The sequence below is a fragment of the Lonchura striata genome, chromosome 2 (genome assembly GCF_050655825.1).
Source record: "Lonchura striata isolate lonStrDom1 chromosome 2, ASM5065582v1, whole genome shotgun sequence".
Lineage (NCBI taxonomy): Eukaryota > Metazoa > Chordata > Aves > Passeriformes > Estrildidae > Lonchura > Lonchura striata.
The window spans coordinates 149,305,092-149,328,295 of record NC_140704.1 but is presented as its reverse complement, the minus strand read 5'-3'; the positions used below and the strand labels follow the sequence as shown (position 1 = coordinate 149,328,295).

General features: G+C 41.9%; 1 long non-coding RNA gene across 13 annotated transcripts in view; it reads right to left on the bottom strand.

The window, feature by feature from the left end:
- Positions 1-23,204, bottom strand: part of LOC146768478 (uncharacterized) — a 72,836-nt gene that overhangs the window by 8,960 nt on the left and 40,672 nt on the right. For 5 of the 13 annotated variants that reach the window (XR_014953096.1, XR_014953104.1, XR_014953108.1 and 2 more), the window contains one exon: positions 1-23,204. This exon is cut by the window's left edge and continues 8,960 nt beyond it; it is cut by the window's right edge. This is a non-coding gene — a long non-coding RNA (uncharacterized LOC146768478). The other 8 variants (XR_014953102.1, XR_014953097.1, XR_014953098.1 and 5 more) reach the window with 8 other exon arrangements.

Here is a 23,204-nt window from a genome sequence, read left to right as displayed (position 1 = left end):
CTCCCTGGGGTAATTTGATTCTGATAACTGCAACAAGAGTTGTATTCCATATGTTGCATCTACAATATTCTTAAGTGTAATTTTATTATCCCTTATTAAAAAAAAAAAAAAAAGCCCAACACTTTGCTGTAAAAGAGTTCCGTTGTTATACTAAAAGATCACTGAAACTGCACTGGGCAAAGTTCATTCAGTCATGGTCTTCAGATACAGATCTAGCAAACACCCCTAACAGCTTTGAACAGAAGGTGTTGACAGCGACTCCTAACATATTTTTGCAGACACATCAGTAAGAAGAATCATTAATTTCCTCTTGCAGATCAGGTAGAGAGGGCTTTGATGTTTTACAAAAAGCAGTCATGTAAGGAGCAAGATGAAATATTGAGCTTAATTTTACTGTGGTAAGCACAAGGTAAAGTCAATAACAAGAAAACAATCTTAGATTTTCTCAGCATATCCTCTTCTACTGTGTTGGTGAATATGTTTCCTTTTCTTGAGTACATAGAATAAAGTTGTTAAGTAACAGTTTTGTAGGTTTCTATTTTGTTATTCCAGATCCACACCTTTGTAGCTTGAAAGTGACAGGATCGGCAACTTGTTTCCCCTCTTCTTTGCTAATTTAAGCAGTTTTTTAAAAATGCCATCTTGACTGCTCAGTTGAAAATTTTATTTGCATTTACCGGTTTGATTAATCCTCCTAAATGTAGGAATATCTTATTTAAATAGAATGTAATTTTGCATTCCCTCCATTTACTGGGTTTACTATCTCAGTTATTACTAAATTAAGTTTTTCTGCTTTTCTGAGAAGAGGTTTTTGCCAACTAGTTTCTAAACCTTTAATAAACATTACCCAATACATTCAGGTGCCTTTTCCACCCGAATCCATTAGCTTGTCTACTGTGACACATTTTTGAATATGGAAATAAGGGCAAGACTGGAGCTGATCAGTCCATGCCTAGAAAATAGACACTGCAGCCTGCTGAAAGCACAATGCTGATTTTTCATCAATTTACAGACTCAAGGTGAAGACATATTAAAAAGCAACAGCAGGCAAAAATAGTAATAACTTTTCCACTTGCAGCCTTGTGCCACTTTTGTGAATGCGAATTCAGACACCACCCTTAGCAAACCAGGGAAGGAAGGCAGAGCTGTCCTCTGCAGAGAAGGGAGGATGGTGGCAGAGGACTGTGTGTGAAAAATGACTCCAGGTTTTCATTCTGCATAGTCCTCCCCTGCCTAATGCCTTGTAGTGAGCCACTGTGTGTGCAATCCACCTGGAACATCCACTGGTGATTCCAGAATCTTTCCTGCAGTGCCACAGGAAAGCCACATTTCTGCTGGCTTCACAAGTAGCAGGACAATCTGCTTCTTGCTTTCTCTGCGTTTATAGAGTAAGTTTGGAAGATGCAGAAAACCATGGATGAATGGGCATGGAATGTACCTGCTGCCAAAGTTCACTTCATTACTGATACAACAGGGTGTAAACTGTGTTAATACACCATTATTTTTGCTTAGGATTCGATTCTGTAATGCTAATAATGCAATTACTTTCAATCACATGTATTTATACCTCTGATCAAAAGTGGTGTCATCCTCTGCTTCCTTCATATAAGAAGCTCTAGCAATAATTTAGATCAAAGAAAACATGAAAGTTTGCGTTCCATTTTTTTTTGGATCTGTGTTGTCACTGGTGCCAGGAGGTGGTGCCACAGAGCAGGAAACAATTTGGGTCTGGCCTGACAAGAACACCTTGCATGATCAAGAGATTTCACCTTCTTCCAAAGTATATTCAAGAATCTTTGCTGAATCCTGCCACAATTCAAATTTTCCAAGGTAGAAACCGAATATTTGTTTGTCATTCTATTTGTATTATTTCCACATTGTTCCTTTTTTAGTAAGATATTTTATCAGAAAAATCACAGCTTTCTTCTACACCATGAAATCTCCTTCATCCTTCCATCATAAGCAGACTTGAGAGCTCCATCTCCCTTACTTTTTCTCCCTCCTTTTCTTTAAACTTTCTCACAGCTCTTGCATTTTTTTTCTATCTTGATAGCATCATGACATGTTTGCAATACAAAATGGACACTTTTTATTTCTACAATGAACCTTCAACTACTTGTAGCCATGTACAGAGACAGTGGTCCCTCAGTAAACCTCCAAAGAATTCCCTCTTGAAAGATATGTGCCTTGTAAGTCACATAAGAATGAGTAAACCACTATTTTGAACAATTTAGCTTGAGTGTGTTTTACAGGACCCATTGTCACTAAGGAAAGTATTAGTATGTTCCTGAACCTACAGATGTGGCTTCTCTAATAACAACCCTTTTTTAGTGTTTGAACACCATATACTTTCAGATGAGCTGGTTTTCAAAGCAGTTCCCCCACTTCCTGTTCTCAGCATCTTGATTATGAACATGATATAACCTGGTCGCCATCTTCTTTCTGTTGCATTAAAATCTGTTGGCTCTGGTTCCTTTCCAAATCTGAGTTTTGCCCTGCCCCACTCTCCCTGTGTCAGGCTCACGCAGGGTCTTTGTAGCATCCAGACTTTGTGCTGGATTTCACAGGCTGCTTTGTGTTTGCTGCCACTCCTCTTAAGTTTTGCTTCATCCACTGCCTTAGTCCATGTTCACACACTCAGCTGGATGAACTGCTGTGTTTTCTTTCCCATCAGGTTGTGAGGTCTTTGCTGCTGGACTCAGACCTGCTCAGCTCTGAAGTATGATGCATTCAAACATTTGTTTTCTATAAAGTATCTTAAATCTGAGTCTCACACATATAAAAAGTGTCTGGCTTCTCAGAGTAGTGCCTTGGCTCCTCAGGATGAGACATGCCTGCTCTCAGGCAGACTCTGAAGTACCCCTACTCCCTTGATAGTGGCACGATCTTCTTGTTTCTGGAGAGGAGGAGAGCTATGGGGTAATTTTACTGTTTGTAGCACTCTGTCTTTGTTGGAGTGCATGAAGAATCACAGAGTTGTATCTGTGGCAGTATAATAAGTCTGGAGAAAGTTCCTGGTGTGGAGATCAGCAGACACAGAACCACCCATGCCCGTGCCACTGAACCCCATCCTTGTTCCACATCCAAACCTGCCTACAGGGGACAGTCCTAGCCAGTGCTGGCTTCCAAGCTCTGCATGCAGTAGAGTACCAGGTTGCTTGGCCAAAACCATGCCAGATGTTAATCTGACAATTTAAGAACACAGACAAATATGTCCTAGTGTTCAAGAACATTCCCTGATACTGTGGAACTTAGTAATAGAACCTGAAATGTCCAGAAGGACCTTGCTTTAACTTCATTTCCCCTTGAAGTGTTTATGGAATTTCTTAAGGACTTGTTTCTAGGATGTTTCCTAGATTTTGCTTCCCTCAATAATCCCAAGGTCATCAGTTATAATCTTTGTATTTGGGAGACCCAGGAGACACAACAATCTGATTACACAGCACCACAGGGCCTTACCCTCCTTTTCATACACAGACAGGAGTGCCAGTGAAACAAAGACACCCAGCAGGGCATGCTGAGGGCACTGGGTGTGTTCTTAGAGCCTGGTAGAATTTGCTGGCTGTGTTAACACTTCTGCATACAGCAGCTTCCAGCCAATTCAGATTTGGTTACCTGCTGCTTTCTCACACTGCAGTGCTATCTTGCCTTTGTCGTCCTTACTGCTGCTCTTCTGTTGAGACCAGCAAATCAAATGGATCCAGACAATTTGCCAGGCTCAGATTGTATTATTTCTAGCTCAAATGTGTCCTGTAGATGCTCATTGCTTTGAAAAATATGTTTATAGACAGAAGTCATTTTAGCACAGAGAATATTTCTGGTTATGCTTCCTGGTGTTCCACAGCTTGACATGTCAACTAGGATAAATGACAAGCTACAACATGTCTTGTTTCCTGGGGGATTTTTTTTTTTTTTTTACAGTCCACATTTTCATTTTGACTCCCTGTTGTGATCCTCAATCTTGTCTGTGTGTCTCAAATAGAATTTTGCTCCTCAGTATGACTGATTCATAGGCAACACTGGTATCAGGTTTGTTTGGATGCTCGTGCACCAAGAGGAAGTTTGGCATTCTGTGCACTATAAAGTCTCGTAACCACACCACTGATCCCTTCCTATTCTTAGGAATAACCTCCCTATTTTCTCAACCTGCCTACAGGATCCTCTGTTTTTCCTGTCTTGAGTACTTGGGTGATGGGATATAAGAGATATTATGAGGCTTCATTCATCTCTGAACATATCAGACTCAGTGCCAAAAATGTTTAAACTATGTCAGTGCAATACTCTATGAGCACAGTTAGCCCTGCTGCTGCACCCAGTGTTTCCACAGCCTCCATGGCCCTCAGGTCCCTAGAATCTCTTTCTGCCTTTCATGGTGCCACTGTCAATGTATTCACTGGATCATCCTCACTCCCAATGCTTTAATTCTTAGTCTCCACAGAGTGTCTTCTTGTATTGCTGTTTTTCACGCAGTTGCCTATTGTACTTAATATTTTTTTTGGTGTTCTTCTAGGAATTAATTCTCTTTAGACACATATCAACTTCAGTGTTTTTGGTCTTTAACATATCTATTCTTTTTGTTAATCAGTTTTGGTTTAGGTATTTTTCCAAATGAAGTAATGTCTCCCAATAGCATTGCTCCTTATGCATACACAATATTTATCATGATGATAGCTTGGACAATATTTCCATCTAACTTATTTCTTGACATTTATTTTTCTTTAGAAGAGATAATTAAGTTTAGCTCTATTTTCTTTCCTTTATTCTCCGTGATCATTCTGCAGAGTTTCCATCCTTATTACCACACTTGTTAGATTTTCTCTGGAAACTGATGAATGCTGGTGATCAAGATATTTTACAAGATCTCTTTGCTGTACTTTTGACTGATAGTTTGCTACCATGGTGAGTGTAGATGCCTTATGATAGGCAATGACTTTTCACACCACAAATCTTGTAGCAGAAGAAAGTTATCCCCTTCAGCTGCCACTGACTGTGCATGATGTGGTGTCAGGTGTTTTTGGCATCTGCATCTTAGTCCTTAAGTAAAGAACAAGGAACTCAATACCTGGCTGCTTCAATCACTGCATAAAGGAATTAATAAGAGAAAGGTGTAAACCCCTTGCACATAGTAGAAGATGTGTTTTGTTATTTGGCAGAGTCCCATTCTCTACAGCAGGAACTCTCAACACACACATTTCCCTTTAAGTACATCAGACCTCTGGATGGTTGCAAATGGTTGAAAATGTTGATTCCACCAAATTCTTCTCTCCAATGCCCTGATATCCAGTACTTCCCCTTGCCCCCTTGAAAGCTACTTGGGAACCAACTGTTACTGAAAATCAGAGTATTCTTTGGTACCTGTCAGTGAATTTTATGAGCTTGGTCCTTAGAACAATTTCTTCTGCTCAGTGATGTATGCAGAAGTCCTGTGGGGCAGCTGGGCTGTCAGATTTCATTTCTGCTGTGGCAGTTTATAATTGAGTGCATTTTCATGCAGATCATTTTTCTTTGGGCACAATCTCTTTTGGGCACAATCACTCCTCATAAAGCAAATGCCGCCAAACCTGTGTAGCGATTAGAGTGACTGGTCATCTGGCACTTCATGGAGTTCATAAAGACACAGGACAACTGCATCAGAATTCCTCACTTATTCAAATTGGACATGAAGGGTTTTCATCCGTGAAATTTGTTAAACTTGGAAATGCTAAATGCTGGAAATGCAGTCACTGATTGTCAGCAGTTTGAAAAACACATTGTGTGGTTCAATGTGTAAAACACAAATGGATAGAGAAAGAGGGAACCTTTAACTTGGGCTTGGTGATTCCTTGGTCAGGCTGTGGCTGTGGCCCTGTCAGAAGCAGTAAGTGGCAGAAGTGTGTGAATAAGGATTGTGAAGGATTAACAACAGGACAAGAAACAACAAGTGCACATGGAATTGGAGCATGAGGGAAGATTCAGGAGTGGGAACATGAAAAACAAGTAAATGTGGTAATAAACCACCATTTTGTCCTGAGTAGAGAGAGGAATGGATGCAGGATGGATGTTGAATCTAACTGCATCAGAAACTAAATTTTGCAATGTGTAAAGGCAAGAGTGCCAATGTAAAACTTGTCTGGAAAAGAAGGCAGCAGCAGTAAGGCCCTCTGAGATGAATAGAGGTGCTCAATACTTCTGTCCTCCTCATCCCTCCTCACTCTTTTTTCCCATGTAAACAGAAAAAGTCAGGAATCTACCTTGTCCTGTATTTCCCCAGTGAAATTCTGGAGAACTTAAAAAAGGCAGTTTTATTATAGCAGCTTCTCCCTTTTAGTTCTGGTATAGGGAATATCTTGAGAGGTCTAAGAGACAGAATATAAATATTAAATGCTTGAATGATACCATGCATATGGTGGAAATTGCCCAGATGCAAAATAGGCTCAAGTTGCCAGTGCTTTAAGTTGCTTTAAGTATTTCTTCTGTCCCTTAAAAAATCCCAGAATTTTGTAGAATTTTGGAGCATAAAGGTATGGAGTTATCTTGCAGAACCAAAGGGAGTAAGTGGTACATGTGACATAGTGTTTTCCAGAAAGGATTCTCATTAATACCTTGACTTGGCATCTCACTGTGACATGGAGGAAGCTCCCTTACAAATTGCTGAATTTTCAGTGCAAAAGGGTGTAGGGGAAATCCAGTGTCTGATAAGAGAGTTAAGTAGGACACAAGTGTGCTGAGGCACTTCATCCTCTGCCTGCTTCCTGCATGCTCAGAGTGCCAGTGCCCTAATTGCAGTCCCTTTCCAGCTGCTGCAGCTGCAGTGAGGCAGATGCTGGTTATGCAAAGGCTCACCAGGGGTCACAAAAGTAGATTTGGGGTAGCTGAAATCCAGCAAAGCAGGTACTGGACAGCACTGAGCATCTGAGAGTTAGGCAGGTTGTCTATATTCATAGTATGTGTTCCCTCCACCATCAGCAGAGAAAAGGAACCAGAGGTGTCAGCTTTGCTGAACTGCTCCTCTCATTAATTACAGAGGAAAATTAAGTGATTGGCTTGCAGCAGGTGCCTGCTTTACAGGTAGCTAAAGAGAGGTGAAATAAAGCCCCAGGTCTTATCAAGATCCTGAATATTTTCCTTTAGAGAACAAAATTTCTCAATAGCATTTGGACAAGAATCAGACATTGACCTTTAAAGATAGAACTAAAATTAGTTTGACTCTTCTGGTACTTTGTGCTCATCAGAATAAAAATTCTCAATACTTTACCTGCTTGTCCGCATACACAACAGTCCCAGTAGTGCCTGGTCATTTATTTATTTACATCTGTGGAATGAATGCCTTTGCTTTAAGATTGTGTGATTGATGAGGCACACATGAACAACACCCTGCTAATTTTTAACAAAAATTTACCAGAGTTTGCTCCTGGGCTTTCTGCAAATGCATCTGGCTAGAGTGAGTTACAGACCTGGACAGATTTACAGCCACCAGCTGACCACTGGTCTCTCCCTTCAGTCTGTTGATGGATGGCTTTCACAAATGCATGGAAAGGCACATAAAATATATCATACTAGCATATATTTTGCCGTGATGAGACTTTGGGCTCATCAAGCACTCTCTTCTTTCTTCTGGAAATAACAGTACAAATATTTTGAAGTAAAAGCAACTCATTCCCCTAAATTAAACTAACAGAAATCCTCCAGTAACCTTTCAGTGCTCAAAAAAAAATAATAATAATAAAAAAGAAACTCCTTCCTGTTTATGTGGTGAGTAGATGTTTGGAAAAAGTATCTTATGTTTTAAACCATTAATATGATTGCAGTTTGTTAAAGTAAGAAAGATTGTGCATCTGTCACCCAGTCACCCTCTAGATTACTAAGTAGATTTGTCCCTAGAGTCATCATTTATTTAGTGAAATTCAGAGTAGACCTGTTGGGATTTGTTATTTGGTGTAAGCCTGGTTCCTTATCCTCATTTTTACTATAAACATTTCTTTCAAAACTGCTGCAATTGAAGTGGATTTATCCAGCTGTTGCATATGTAAAATCAGTAAAACAAGTCCCTTGTCCAATGCCAAGATCATCTGCACCCCCTGGGAGATGCGACTGCAGGGGGGTGCAGAGCCAGACATCTGCACACATCTGGCTGCAGGAGTCACTCTGACATTCCAGGGGCCTCCAGGTGCCCACCCACGCCAAGATTTGTCACGTTTGTCACACTCCACCTTGTCTGGGTGCGGATTTGGTGGAGAATGGGAATCAATAGCTGGTCTTGCAGGAACTCCTGCAAAGTAATAGCTACACTGACCTGGTTTGAGACACAGAGGTGTCTGCTCCTGTCTGCTGTGCTCACATCACTGCAGACACATCTTCCATTTTAATGTGGAAAACGCCCAGCGTGGTACACAGATACACAGGGGCAGTAGTTCCTCCCAAGCAAATTGCCATGGGGGTACTGCTCTTTCCTTTTTAGCTAAATTGAAATAAGTTAATAGCTAATCTAAAGCTACAATAGAAGAATTGCCCCAAGACAAAGGACAAAACTCATAAAGGAAAAAATTCATAGGCAACTCCCTCAGCTGAAACTCTTGGATGGAACAAGGAAAATTTTCATGGAGTTTAATATTTTCTAGACTATGAAAAATTTAATTTAGTTCGGAGTCATGTTATATGTGCAAAAAGTAGGGTTTTTCCAGTGAAATATCCTCCATCAGTCAGTGTTCTAGATGACTAATAATATTTACAAGATGGTTTCTATTGGTTTAAATTCACACTTCCAGCTAAGCTATTACAGTTTCAGAGTGTCTGAGCCTTCATTTTATTTTTCAGAGCATTAGGGATTTCACCATTTTTCAGTGCAGTGAAGCTAAATTAATAAAAAAGTGCTATAGTAATTTAAGGGTTTCTACACATGGACTTTTTGATCTACCTGAAAAAACCTGAAATTCTCCAGCTGATATTGACTAAATTGATTCAAGGCATTGCTATGAATTCTGGAACAGATGTGACCATACAGGGATTTGGAGAAAGTGCAACTGTGTCTATTTTAATTCAAGATTTTTATTATTTCTGATGCATTTCAGTACTGGGAAAGAGCAAGGCAGATAAGACACTGGGGACATGGTGTGGGAAGAAGGCTCCTGAGTTTTGCTAAGTCCCTTCAGCAGCTACTTCCATCCCTCCCTCTCCATCATCTAATCCCCTTGGAATTTAGCTGTTCCCACACAACCTGGTGAATTGATGGGATTTTCTGAGAAGAGGAAAAAGGAAGAGAAGGAGGGAAACTTTTCTGATCCAGTACAAGAAGAGAAATTCCACTTTCTGTATCTTGCAGCATATCTACTTAGGAATGAGTCTGGTTATGATGTAGCAGTTTTCCTCCTTTAAATATTTATTTCAACCAGAGTAAATATATCTGTGCGTAGGTACAGCTTTTATGGAATGAGAGCCTTGATCTTGTTCTGCCTAAGCCTCTCTGGTATTGATAAATTAACTCATAACTGGTATAAACTCTATCTCTATGTGCTTCACTGCCCAGAGTTAAAAAAATAAAATCTATTAGTAGTATTTTTCTGGTGAAGGCAGAAACTTTTAGAATTTTTTTCGGCCATGGCAAAGAATTTCAGGTTTTTCCCAGAATACATTTTATCTTACTTATTTTAAATTTTTCAGCTAAATCTTGATCTGAATTTTAGATGAGACTTCTGAACTGCTTAAAATCTGACAGCTGCCTTTCCCAAGAACTACCTGAGCAATCATTTACCCTGCTGTAGTTCTACCAGAAAATATCCCTGATACTTGTGCTATTCTGGATTTCTTTCACTATTGCCAAGAGGGCTTTGAATTCAGATGTTGCCCTCCAGCATTTGATCCCAAATCTCATTTCCAAGAGAAAATCTGCTTCCCAAGAGTGCAAGCAAAGCCATGGAGACCTGTCCCTTAGTCCTAGAGTGAAGCTCTCAGCCTTTTTAGAAGCAGCATGAGGTTTTCTTAGCCCACAGTCTGGGTGCCTGCCTGACATTCCCTACATCCTAATGTGGTGCTCATAGCTGGGTATGTAGGGTGAGAGAGGAAACTCAAATAAAAAGGCTTTTTCTACCTCCAAACACAAGGGAGATCAAGGAAGAGCGCTTGAGAGTGCTTCATTGAATGAGCTGACCTGTCAGTAAGACAAAAAATGGGAATGGAGCCAAGCAAACAATCCCAAAGCCTGCACACAGCCTTGTGGCTCAGGCTGTCCCTCTGACAGGGACCTGCAGCCCCTTCCCCATGCTGACAAGGATTCTGCAGTTTGTCATGACAGCTGAGAGCTCTCGAGCAGAGAGCACAAATTACACACACACAAATGCTGCACCCCCTCTGATCTCCCTGCACCAGCAGCACTGAGAAAAGCAGACAGGAGGCTCCATTTAATTGCCATGGTGTGAGAACCCCGGCCTTGCTCTGGGGTCTCATGTGGTGGTGAAATTCCTCCTCCAACCCGTGCTTCCAAAGAAAAACTCCGCAGGCTTTTGCTGTTCGGTCTCAAGGGAGTTTATTGCTAGTTATCTAACAGATTATGTTCTTGGACTGCGGCTATTTGATCAGTGGCCTGGGTAGAGGCACACACACACACTGACATCCTCTCTATCTGCTGTCTTCTTCATCTCTCTCTGCCCAGGGCTGCTGCTATCTTTTATAAGATATATTATGTATAACATGTTTACAATTATTCCCCAATACTTATTACCTATGTTGCCAAGTGTTTTTCTACTCTAAACCAATCTGTGAGTGCCAACATCACCAAGAACATGGAGGTAAGGAAAAAGAGGGAGGAAGAACAGGATCAGCCCACCTTCCTCCATCTTAGAACTTCTGACCCCCATGTACAAAGTGAAAACCCCCCTGTACATGTGTTAAAACTCCCCTGTACAATACTAAAAAAATTTCCCCTCTACTTTGTAACTACTTTTACTATAATATCTAACCTTTTGTGACTGCTTGTTCCACCTCCAAAGTTGGAAATTCATTCCATGGCTCAAACTCAAAATCACAGCTGTTTTTCAGCTGTCTGCCAGGGTCTAGAATGCTTCTGACCAAGGCCTGGAACCTCTAAAAATGTCTGAGAGACATTTTGAGTTCCCACACCATGGGACATGAATAAATGTCATTGGTTTCAGTGGGAGTTATTTGTGTCCTGCAGTGGGACAGTGGCACCCTGCTATCACTGATGCTCTCTGGTTCTTGGTAGCTGGGACTCTGCAGCCATGGCAGGGCTAATCCTGCTGCCAATTTCCTCTCTGTTTTTGTTGTTTTGTGGTCTGCTTTTATTGAACCTATCACGGGCTTTCCCTCTGGTCTGTTAGTCCATTATTGTTTATTATGAGGGGTTTTTCACTGCATCTGACATATTTGATGCCAGGCTCTGTCAGAAATGAGTCTCTGGACCAGAGGGACTCCAGGGGTTCCGGATGCACTGAGAGCTCAGAGCTGGAGGATGGGGAATGCTGCAGATGCAAATGAGAGATGCACATTCAGCAGCATGAAACACTATTCCTGCATTTTGCTCACTCTCATTGCTGCAGCTGACAGAGGGGATCTACATGTCCCTCTGTGATCCCACAGCCTCAGAGTTTTCCAGCCCTTTCCAGTTCAGAGGGTTCTGTTCCCAGCTCTCTTTTCATCGATGTCCCAGCATGCAGACATATCCTAATCAGTCTTAGCAGACCCATGATTTGATTGACTTCAAAGCTGGGAACCTAGCTGCTGCCGGAACCTAGTTGCTGCCCCTCTTAAGAGATAAGAAAGGCCAGCAGGACAAGGGTTGTTTTTCCTGCCTTTAGTTTATACTTGTCCTTTTTGGGTAGGTCAGAGATAAAAGGTGGTCTGTTTCGTGCAACATTTGTTTGATTTCTTTTAGTCACTCTTGGATTAGCTTCTCACATCTTTGTCCAGAAAATGTGTTTTCATCATCTTGTAACAAAACCTCCTTCTCTGGTATCACACATTTGGACTGAAGAAGTGTTGCCTTTGCTTTTTTGAGTGCCTGAGGTTAAACAACTTTACTGATCTGCCATGGAATTCACTCTCTCCAAAGGGCACCAAAACCACAAGGTCCTGTACAGAAAGTGTAATCTCCAGAGCAATATCCACAGCCAACAACTCCTGTGCAATAGGCTCTTTCCATGGCAACATCTTGCAGATGGCTGAATTTCAGCAGTTATCTGGGCTGACACATTCATTATTCTGCTCTGGAAGAACAGGATTCTTACACATGAAATGGTCATAAAGATGAACATAACTAATGTTCTGAACTCAGAAATGGGAAATTTAAACAACTGTCTTTTTACCCATCATGAACTCAAAGATGTGGGTTTTCCAAGGAGAATTGATTTCTTTTTATGGCAAATAATTTCATTCCAGGACTATTTTCTTCCCTTCCTCTTTGTGACCTGATTTCAAATATCTCTTATCTATTCATCATTTGTGCATTAGGTAAATACCTTTTTTCATTTCATTTTGGTGCGCAAACCATTTTGCACATAATTTTTCCAAGAGTTTTGTAGAAATCTGAGATTTCTGATCAGTGTTGCAGGGTTTACTTTGAAGGGGGGAATGCTTTTTTATTCCTCCTGACTGAATAACTGCTCTTACCAACTCAGCCAGCTGGAACTGTGGTCAGGAAAGTTGTGCCTATCCTTTTTTAACCAATGCACTCCACAGCAACATTGCATGCCTTAATCCATAGCATGACTTCCAACAACTGAGCTTCAACTACTCTCAGGATGGGTTCAAGAGCCATGGATTTGCCTCACAGTTTTGATAATTATGCACTGAAGGCCCCTAAGTGATGGACATTGTCCCTGTTCTTATATCTCTTTTGCTTTGGGGATTTTCAAAGGGAAGAAACCAACTTAATATTTTTTTCTTTTTTTTTCAAAATAGTATGCAGAAAAAGATAGAAAACTACAAAAATGTTCTTTGCAAAACATAATATTTGCTTAGCATGGAGTAATGTTCTCTACACACATTGCCCATGCCTGTGCTGGAGGGGGAAAGGTGAGACAAGTAGGTGACTGAAGGTTAAGCACCAGAGTGGGAAACAAATTCAAATGAGTCTCACAGTTGCATATCTATGAGGAAATATGTAGGAATTTTTGGTGCTAGTTGCTCACATGTGTGGAGATCAATCTTTTTGGAGGTGGGGGTTCAAAGGAATTACACCACTTTTTTCCTCCTGAAATGGTGCTAGTGTTTCTTACTCTGAGTGATCTTAAAAAAGAAAGATACCCCAAATGTTCCCTTTCCCAAGAATGTAAAAAAATAAAAAAATCTTTTGTATATTTTATTCCCTTCCCTCCACTTCCTTCATGCTCTCAGCACCCATGCCTATATCTCCACTTTTGGGGAGCTTGCTTTCTGCCAGGCTGCTCTGTTTAAAGGTTTTGCAGCTTAACAATTTTTAAGATTTGAGTCATATGCCTTGCTCAATGGCATGTTCCCTTCCCCCATGCCTCATCTAAAGAGTTCTGGATGTCAATCCACTGGATGTTTCCAATCTAGAGCACAGCACAGGCATTGTGTGAATTACATACGTCAAACACTGAAGTTCAAGAGAGCCATGGTGCTTGCTGAATGGCTTGGGTTCAGGGGTTATTTGACAAGAAACATCTTGATGAAGGACCTCTCCTTTCTGCAGGCTGCTGTTTTGTGTCTGCTCTTGGAGATGAACAGCAATCCCAGCCCAGACAGGGCCCCTCTGTCCAACCACTGAACCAAGATACATCCTTGTTTCCAGTTGCTTTGGCTAGACAAGAAACAGCAGAGTTAATGGGCAGAAGGGGATATTAATTTGCATTTGAATACAGCCAAACACAGTTACTCAATGTTACTGCTGGGTAATGGGAAAATTAAGCTGAAAGGGAGTTAACATATGGAAAAGAAATGTAGTTGATGCTGAGAAGACAGACTGCAGTTGCAGTGAATTAGTGGCCACAGCTGTTAAGCAGGATGCCATGCTGCTCTCAGGGCAGTAGCAAAAGTAGAGATTCCATTTTATACACAGTGTGACACAGTGAGGAGTGGCTGGAGAAATAAAATCAACCAACAGGGGAAAAAAGTGCATATGTGTGTGGGAAGTGATGTAATTGCAATATTAAAAGTCGGGTGATGAAAAACTACAGAGGCAAGGGAATGCAAGGGGAGGTATCCTGCCCTCTTTAAAAAAAGCAATAAAACCCATAAAAAAGTTTCCTTCCATTTTGCAGTGGGCCATTATTATTTTCCAGGAGACTGGTTAATCACAGGAATTCTCCCTGAGTCAGACAGAGCCCAGAGCCAGATCTTTATACACATTTCTATGTGTTAATATAGTTGAGAGCAATATGTAGCTATTCTCTCAGAGCTATTGCTTTTTTTATTCCTTCTTTTCTCAGGATCTGGGTTTCCTTTCCTGGCTGAGGATCTGACTGAAGTGACCTTGTGAACTACCTGCTGTCCCAGGCCAATCAGGGGATGGGCTGGGACAGGGAAGTTCATACAAGCAGCTCTCTTTCAGCTCTGGGTCTTTAATTTCATTAAGCCCTGGTTTGGTCTGCAGCATTCATTGCCATGATCCCATGGACACACAGCAGAGTAATGTGGAAAGCCACAATGCCCACCCTCTATTTTCTTTTTTTTTTTTTTTTTTTTTTTAATAAGTGAAGACTCTTGAGTAAGTTTTAAGCCATGACCAGACATCCTCACCCCTTTTCTTACACGACAAGCTCTAGTCAGAATATTGCTTTTCCAGACTAGCTAAAATTGGTATCAGTAATAAGCCAAACTTTTTTAATGGCACTGTGACCCTACAGTGTTCAATACAGTACTCACCAAAAACTTTCAGTTACCTTTCAATTTTGACATAAGTTACAGAAAAATATAAATGTATGGAGACATTTGAATATTTTTTTCTCAAAGAAATCCCTAGGATTTAGTTCCACATTTTCCAGCAGTACTGGTGTGTGGCTAAACACATTGCATGGCTTTGAACTCCTTCAGCATGACTGTAAAAGGATATTGCCTGTGCTTCTTATTGGTTATATCAGATGGGTTCCACTTCAGTCCTTTGCTTGCTTTGCTGATCTCATTAGAAATAATTAAAGTTTTTATCAGGTTCACATCTATTTGCTTTGTTTATGTGCGGCTTTTTCAATGTGTGGGGTTTTTTTAATTTATTTTATTTTTTTAGCAGATCACTTCCTTCTGAAGCCTTGTCACACTGCCATTTGCCCAGCGTTATTATTACTGAATTCTTTCTGAGCGTTCACTACCTCCCTCATAAATCACTACATTTCCATTTAACAAATTTAATAGCAGGATCTGGTTTCAATCCTCCCTACACAGAAAAGCCACTTAATCTTTTCATTCGGATGAGGAACTTGATGGAATGTGCCTGGTGCTCTGAGCAGCTCCCAGCCCTTAAAGCATCTCCTTGCTGGGGCCAGCTGGGGCTACACATTGCAGGGATCTGGGCCTTCCTCATCTCTGCTGCTGAAGAAATAAATGGAAAGAAGAAAGAAGAGCAAAGAAATAAGCTGCTTTTTTTTTTTTTTTTTCATCAGCCTAAGTAAAGGGAGAAAAATTTCAGGTTCTGAGCTGAAAAATCATAAAATTTCTGAAAATGTTGAAAATTTCAAAGGAGGTGGCTTTTGAATAATTGCAGTGCCTGAAATATGACATGTTTACACACAAAGCAGCACTGTCATAGTACACTGGACATTTCACCCTGCCCATATACCCTCAGAGAGGAAGATACACCAACCATCACCATATAGACACAGAGCAGCAACAATTCTCAGGAGCATTTCACATCTTATTCCTGGAGTCTAGGTGTAAGAACATGCTACACTGAGGTGAGGAGGAAGAATTCAGCACTGAAGCTGGTCCTTAGTGAACATCTCCCACCCCAGACACCCAGCCATCATTCATTGCAGGGCATCACCAATCACACCTTAGCCAAGACTGAAATCACAGGAATTTACTGGGGACTGGCTGATATATATTGAATATTTTGATTACCTTACAATTGCATTTTCAGGTGGGGATTCCTTTAAAGGCAGTTGGTTCCTGCATGGAGGCATGCGCATGAGTTTTGGAGTTGTTCTTGATTTGACCCAATCAGTGCATGGCCTTGCCTTTGGCTGATCTCAGCACAGAAGCTCCTTGGGAACTCTGGAGCTGAGCACCTCACCTGCTTTTCCCCCTGGGACTTAGGGAAGTGAATTCTCCTATTTGTCCCTATTTCTCCCAGGATCTCATCTTTCTCCTCTCATATCCTGCCTTTCGCAGCCCAGGTAAGGCTTGGTGAGAATATCCCAGGCCCACGCCAAGGATTAGTGACGACCTTCACAACACTCAGCAGCACAACTCCACCTCCCTGTGGCAGTCCCAGCTTGGGCAGAGGCCTGATTCAAATCCATCAAAGCCACTCTAAGATCCTCTTTGATTTCCAAGTGCTTTGGATTTAGGCTTCTTTTCCATCCAACAGGAGTCCTTTCCAAATCAGCTCCAAGGCACATCAGCTGGATGCTGTGCAAAGGGTTTTCCAGTGCCAGTTTGAGCTCTGTGGGTATTAAAGAGCACAACATCCTACTCTATTTTCAATCAGTCACATTCTGCCAGCAGTTGTGTTTTGAAAGAGAGGAGCAGGGAGAAGACAGGCAATCCCTCACATAAGTGTATGCAGTGTGCATCAGTAGAACATAAGGACACCATAATGGCATCTTATTAAAATAATTATTGTAATGAAAATTGATTATTTACTTTGTAATCCATTATGCTTTCCCAGAAAGTAGGTTTTTTTAATATGATTTTCAATCTTCTTTCAACCAAATAAACCTAATCACAATCATATTTATAGCTGACAGATGTTGCCACTTTCAAGCCACCAGAGCAGAAAGGAACAGCAGGAAGGAAGAGAGGGATGAAAACTGGTCAAGATTACAGGTCTGCTGCCCATGGGCAGGACCAGAACTCACTCGCATGTGCAGATGATTGTCTTCCCAAGGATATATTGATATCTCCAGCCTGTGCCACTGCGGGTGACATGAAGGAGCAGAAAGGGAAGCCCCTGACCTGGTAAGTTTTCTTATTGTACACAAGCATCACACAGTTGTTCTTGAAGCTCCAGTCTTATCCAGGATTTAAGAAAATTTTTGGAGTTAGAAAAGAGTAATAACTTCATATACCACACTTAAAACTATTGCTCACATCTTTGGTCTTTATCTCAGAGTCTGGATGCAAACAACTGGGAAGCTCACCTGGCTTGGTTGCAGTAGAAATAGATTAATAACTTTCTGAAATCTCAGCTCTTCTGTAAACAACACAAAGACTTGACTCCAAGCAAAGTTGTCCCATCCTCTGACACGTAGGCAGCTCAGTAATCATAGCCTGGCTGACACCACTGTGCCAGACCTTCGCATACTCTTTCATAAATGCCTCAGAGAAGAACAAAATGATAGAGGATTTCAGGAACAAAATGCACCTTTCAAGACCCTCATAAGTCCAGAGAATCTGTATCTGTGTCTTTCCATGGCTGCAGGCTGAAGCAATAAGAAGCAAGAGAACTGTTAAATTTGCACATTCTGTTTCAATGCAGACATCTCACATGCAGCCCCCAGGGTGGTTGGTGTTGTGACATGGAAACAGTTAACCAGAGGAGCTGTCCCTCATCAGCATCAGAGTCGTGCCAGCAGGTAACAGATGTCATTTGCCACCAGGAAGGGCAGGGTGAGCACTGCCATTATTCCCAGCTGTGGACCAGGTATCAGCTGCCTGGCTCATTCTTCCCAGGGCAGCTTACACAGGCACTGTCAAAAGGTGTGATTCAAGCCTGCACGGATCCCCACAGGCAGATGAAGCCCTGCATGAGCCCATCAGATGGCAGAGCTCAGAGCTGTTCCCTCCTGCGGCCTCAGAGCTCTGGAAGCGAGCACCCGCTGTCAGGCTTTGTGTGCAGAGCCTGATTCGCCTCTCCATCTTTCAGGATGGGAACAGCTGTGTTCAATCAGATCTGACTGTGAGGTGAACTCCTGAGCACACAAATGCTGGCCATGATCTGTGCAATTTCATCATGCAGTAATTGGCAGACGTGCTGCCTAGGGGGCTCTGAGCTCCTGACCTGCACTGGCACTTTCCTGAGCTCCACTCCCTGAAGTGACACGTGCACGCACAAGAGCTGAGCACCAAAAAACTGCCCAAAGTGTTGTGGGTTAAGTCCTGCCAGCAGCTCACTCATTCCCTCCAGGTGGGATGTCAGAGAGAATCGGAAGAGTGAGAAAACTTGTGGGCTGAGATAAAGACAGTTTGATAGGTAAAACATAAGGTGCACATGCAGGCAGAGCAAAACAAGGAATTTATTCACCACTTCCCTTGGGCAGGCAGGTGTTCAGCCATCCCAGGACATCAGGGCTCCCTCACACCTTGCTGGAGAAGACAAACACCACCACTTTGAACATCCCCGCCCTTTCCTCTTCTTCTGCAGTGCTATGTGCTGAGCATGATGCCATATGATGTGGGATATCCCCTGGGTCAGCTGAGGTCAGTTGTGTCCACTCCCAATTCCTTGTGCATCCCCAGCCTTCTGGCTGGTGGGGTGGGGTGAGGAACAGAAAAGGCCTTGGTTCTATCTAAGCTCTGCTCTGCAGTCAAAAACCCATCACTATTTTGGTCATGCATCTAAAGCACAGCTCTACTCTTGCTACTATGAAGAAAATCAGCTTTATCCCAACAAAATCCCATGCACTCATGTACAAAAATTGGTCATCAAAACCTGGTCAAGGCTGGAACAAATGAGAGAGATTGTGTTTTACGAGGTTATTTCAGTTCCAAAGAGCTTTGCAGAGATGAAAATACATCTTACCCAAGGCCAGGTCAACCCTCTGCTGGCCATTTTTCACCACCCATGCTGGGGCCCCAAGTCCCCACTGTCCTGGTTAACAAAGCCCCAGCCATTCTGAAAGTGTGGCAATGAAAGAGGAGGCCAATTAAGATCCAGATCCTGAATTTTTGTGTAAATTCAGGGTAAATCCTAAGTCACAAGAGATCTTCCAGCTTAGGTTGACAGTGTACTAAAAAATTTAATGGAATTATTTAAAGTTGTGCACAATTTATGAGATAAAACAAGAATTGGAGAATTTTTTTTTCCATGAAGGTGGCCCCAACTGCTGTCTGTTCATGGTCACATCACAGGCTTTTTCCCTTACACCTTCTCTTATTGCAGCTGTATTCAGGTTTGCATGAGCTCAGCAAAGCATTTGGCACAGCTGCTGCCCTTGCTGCTCTGACAGGTGACCCAGCATTTATTTTTTCTGTAATCAAGATGACCCTGAAAATGGCCTATGATTGATTCACAGGCTTGTGAAACCTTTCCAAGGTGCTTGCAGCCACATGAATCTCAACTCCCTGGCGTGCCTACAGCCTTGCTTGAGATTGCAAGCCCCCCTTAATTCTGACTGCACAGGACTGTACCTGAGCCCTGGAAGGACTTGCAGACAGGCTGGTGATAAAATGTACTGTTGTACTGACATGGTTTCTCTCTTCTTCCTGCTGGTAAAAGTAATTGCATTTGGACCTCTCTTCTCTATGTCTCTGTGCAATCTGCTCTGAAAGACAGGCAGGATGGGGGGATGTCAAAGGGCTGCTCTTCCTTTCTTGCTTTCACTGGCAGTGTGAAGAGTTCTGCAGGTCCTGCCACAAGCAGTGCTCTTGCTCCCCAGCTCTTCCTGTGCTTCCTACTGGAAGGCAGAAGAAGCAAGTGTTTAAATCAGGTGCACTCTCCTACCAGGGTTTGAGCCAGCCCTGGCTCAAGGTCTGTTAGAACTGTTACTGTGAGACTCATTTAGCTTAAAAATTCAAGCCCATGTTAAAAATAGAGGTCCTTTTATACTGTGGTGCCCATGCACTTGATGTGTGGAACATGTCCTCATGTGAACCCAGTGGCTATTCAAACCTGCAAAGTTTTGTTCATTGTGTTCATCCGAGAGAGCTACAAGAGCCTGTCCCTGCATCCTGCCTGCACGGCTTGCTGCCCTTCCCCAGAGCTCATTAGGCAGTGGAATTGTGCACAGGACCTGAGCAAAAGCCCAGTGGAGCCAGTGAATGATTTTCTATTGATCCAAGCCCTTGAACTGAAGCAGCACAGGCAAAGCAAACTGGGCAAAGCTTCAGCTTTCAACCCACTAGAGTGATATTTGAATTTCCCTATGTTGCCTCTTTCATATTCTTTTGTCTTTTTTTTATTTTTTTTTACTCTGAACTATTTGGTTCGCACAGGTTTCCCCTCTATACATCTCCTTGTATTTCTAAATACAATCACTAGTGGGGGGGAGATGAGCAAGAGGCAGAAATCAAGGAAAACAACAGTAAATTGAGCTTTATTTAACACACCAGGAAAGGAGTGAACCACAAACTATTGTAAGAATAATTACAGCATTAAAACAGTAATAACAAGAAATTGTAATATATCATGGCTTTGCTATTAAATAGCATTCTTTATCTGATGAGTTGCTTGTGCTTTGAGTTAATTAAATTTTCCTCACTCACATGGCATGCAGAAGGCAGAAATCTTCGGCGAGACTGTCAAATGGCTACATTAGCTGGGAGTGCAAAGCACACTTCCTCAGGAAATGAGCACTTTTCTTTGGAAAAATCATGTTTGCTACATCTGCTCTGGCAAAGCTCCTCCCCATTGAAACAGAACAGCTGAGGAAATGAAAGCTTAGTTTACCTGAGTTAAGACAGGGAAATTTAGAGGAAAATAACCTGAATTTCTAAAACACAGATCTTAAAATCTGGGGGAAAAAACACAGCTGGAAAAGAAGGGAAAAAAAATGTTACATGGATGCTGTATCCACTGTAACATCACCTTGTTTTTCTGCCCCGTTTGCCTGCTGTTCCCCTTGCTTGATTTGTTGGACCAGTGACAAGAGACTCTCCACCCCAGAAACAAACTTGTTTTAAAAGAGGAATAAAAAGTGCTTGTTTCTCCAATGGACAAGTTACACTGGGAACACCAGCAATAGACTGGGAAATGAACACTTCTCTAGGTGGATGCCAGCTGTCGAGCTTACACTAAGCAATGTTCTTAATTAGTGGTAATGGGTTGGAAAACTCCTGGAAGTGCATAACCAATTTTTTTTTTATATATATAATTATGATCACTTAAAGACAATAGCATATTACAAATGATGACTAACAAGGACAAAGCAAATGTCAATTGGAAAATATGTCTCTAATCAACTCAACTCGCCTCAAAGCACAAATCACCGTAAATGTTTTTTTTTGTTCAAATGGTAAAAACAGAGCTAGGGAAAGGCAGGCAACTGTGCTGTGAAAAGAAAAAGTAGAGCTATTCTGCTTCCCATGCTGAAAGGACGACATAAATTAATGAGGAATTGTTGTGATACATCACACAAAGGCACTATCCTCATGGTGCTGCCCTTGGTGAGCAGAACCCACCTGCCCTGTCAGAGCAGCCCTGCTCTGGAGAAGGGGATGTGGTCTGTGCATCCCTGTCACTTACAAAGCACTTGCAGTGACACCCAGTTGCTTTGATGAGGGTGGCTAGTGCCACTTTTATACAATTCAGGATGTACCACTTAATTTTCAGGTGTCTGGTTTAGACTTTTTCTGCTATCCTAGATACTAACACAACGCTGGCAGACATGGTGACATAGGGCCCATGGAAAAGCTGTGTCCTCCTAGAGAGGCAGCTGGAAGGCAGGTGGGTTATGTGAAGGGAGCCAAACTGCATTAAAGGCCTGTGTTCAGACATCTAAGCCAAGTAAGGAGAGATTTCAGGTCCTGTAATTCTTTTGCTGTCCTTGCAACAGCACACCTTGCCCAGCTCAGTGTGGACCTTCCCACTAGTCACCCTCTGACTGTTGCTAAACCCAAAGGTATGAGGCAAGAACACAGTTCTGAGCTCAAAATAATGTTCTATATTCAGAAATGGGGTGGCATTAGAAATAGAATTACTTTCTCTGTGGAGGGTGTACACTTCAGTTGAGGAAGCAAGTGGGCACATTTAAGGGAGGAGAGCTTCCAAGAAGTTAGATCTCTGAACTTTCAAACTTGAGCTTATGTGTGATTGGTGACACTGAAGGGAGCAGAGGATCTCAGGTTTCAGGAGGAAATTCCATTATAAAAGTCCTTCTGTGGTGTCTCTTCAGCTTCTCTTGCACTGTTAGCACTCATGAAGATTGAAGTTTTTCAGATTATTTTTGTGGTGTACTTTTGGGGATATATATATATACATATACATATATATATGTGTGTGTGTGTATATATATATATATGTATATATATGTACTTTTTGCCCCTAGCTGTAAGGACACACTAGAAAACCATTCCCCTGGAGCACAGTGTAACCATTATCCAAACACAGTTAAATGGAACAGATCAATCTGCAAAGTGAGGAAGGAGATGTCTCCCATCCATCATGATGACACTGCTGAAGGCCAGCACACGAAGGTTTGAATTTGTCTGTTCTGACAGCACTCATTCAGCCAGCAAATCTCTGCCACGTTACACACAGCCCTGAAAGGTAGCTGGCAGCATATACATGACTTAGAGATGCACAGACTCCAGCAAACACGATGAAAAAATGTCAGCATAATCTGGAAAGCAAGGGACAGGGAGGGATATGAATTATTCACCCTTCAGAATATGGGTGCTCAAAACTGTTATTTGTGCTGCTCTAACCAACTCAGAAAGCAGAGTCTGTGCTGAGCATACAAATCTTGTCATTATTATCTTATCTTGGTGGTTTCAGGGTGGATTTTACTAGGACCCAGAGATGAGTGGTTTCCTCGCTTCCTAAGTAGCACTTTCAGTATTTGTAACCATGAAGGATTAAAACTAGTACTAAGTACCCCCAAAAAAATTATTTCTTTGAAAAATATCACAAGATAAAAGGAAAGCCATTTCTCTTGGTAGCCCTACCTTTTTAACTTCTTAATCCTTTTTACCATGGCATGACTGAGTACCTCCATCATTGACCATGGCATAATGTACTTTTAAATACATTAACTTAGGTAATGTATTTAAATAATAACCTGGCTATAATAGCTTGGATTTGGCACTGGCAGAAAATCCTATTTGGAAGGCCTGGCAAATTCAGTCAGGGCCTGAGCTCTGTGCTGGCTGACCCAGGTCACTGTCACAGCAACTGGAGAGCTGAGGGACAGCTCTGGCTTCCATTGGGTTTACGTCATGACCAG